Source organism: Capricornis sumatraensis, unplaced genomic scaffold (assembly GCF_032405125.1).
Source record: "Capricornis sumatraensis isolate serow.1 unplaced genomic scaffold, serow.2 scaffold1, whole genome shotgun sequence".
Lineage (NCBI taxonomy): Eukaryota > Metazoa > Chordata > Mammalia > Artiodactyla > Bovidae > Capricornis > Capricornis sumatraensis.
In genome coordinates, this window is record NW_027184612.1 from 14,513,301 (window position 1) to 14,513,923 (window position 623).

Consider the following 623-nt stretch of genomic DNA (forward strand, 5'->3'; position numbering starts at 1 on the left):
CCTGGAAGGGAGAACTTCCTGGATTTTCTCGAGTTGCGGCAGGTGTTCTCGAGTTACGACGGGGACCTCAGGGACCCGCCCTGGTGGCCTCAGGAGAGGCCAGTCCCTAGGCGAGTTGCTAGGGGGCCTCTCGGGATTCCTCTCCCGTTGATACCGGGGCCAAAAACCTTGTGTGGAGTCAGGGCCGGAACCGAGGATTCCTCTCAGGGGCTGACATGGATCTTTGGGTACTTCTGGAGTCTCCCCAGGGGAGTCAGGCCTCGTCTCGAGTGGGGGCATGCACGTGCGCTTTCCTTCCAGGCTGTAGCAGCAATGACACGCTTCCCGTCGCTTGGATCAAAGGATCTGTGGTTTTCCCTCGAGGCTTTCCCTCGAGGCTTTCCCACAGGGCTGTCCCACGTGCCACCGTGGTGTGAGTCAATCCTGGGCGTGAAAGATGAGCCAGTGCAGGGCAAAGAGGTTCCTCTGGAATGGACTGAGACATCTGGGGGACTCTTGGAATGGTGGTACGACCATGGAGTTCCTCTCGCCTTTCCTGTTGAGAGTGCCTCCTCTTGAGATGCGACGGGAACGCCGGGAATTCTTTCCCGTTTAAAGCAGGGAAAGGATCCCTCATCTCGAGC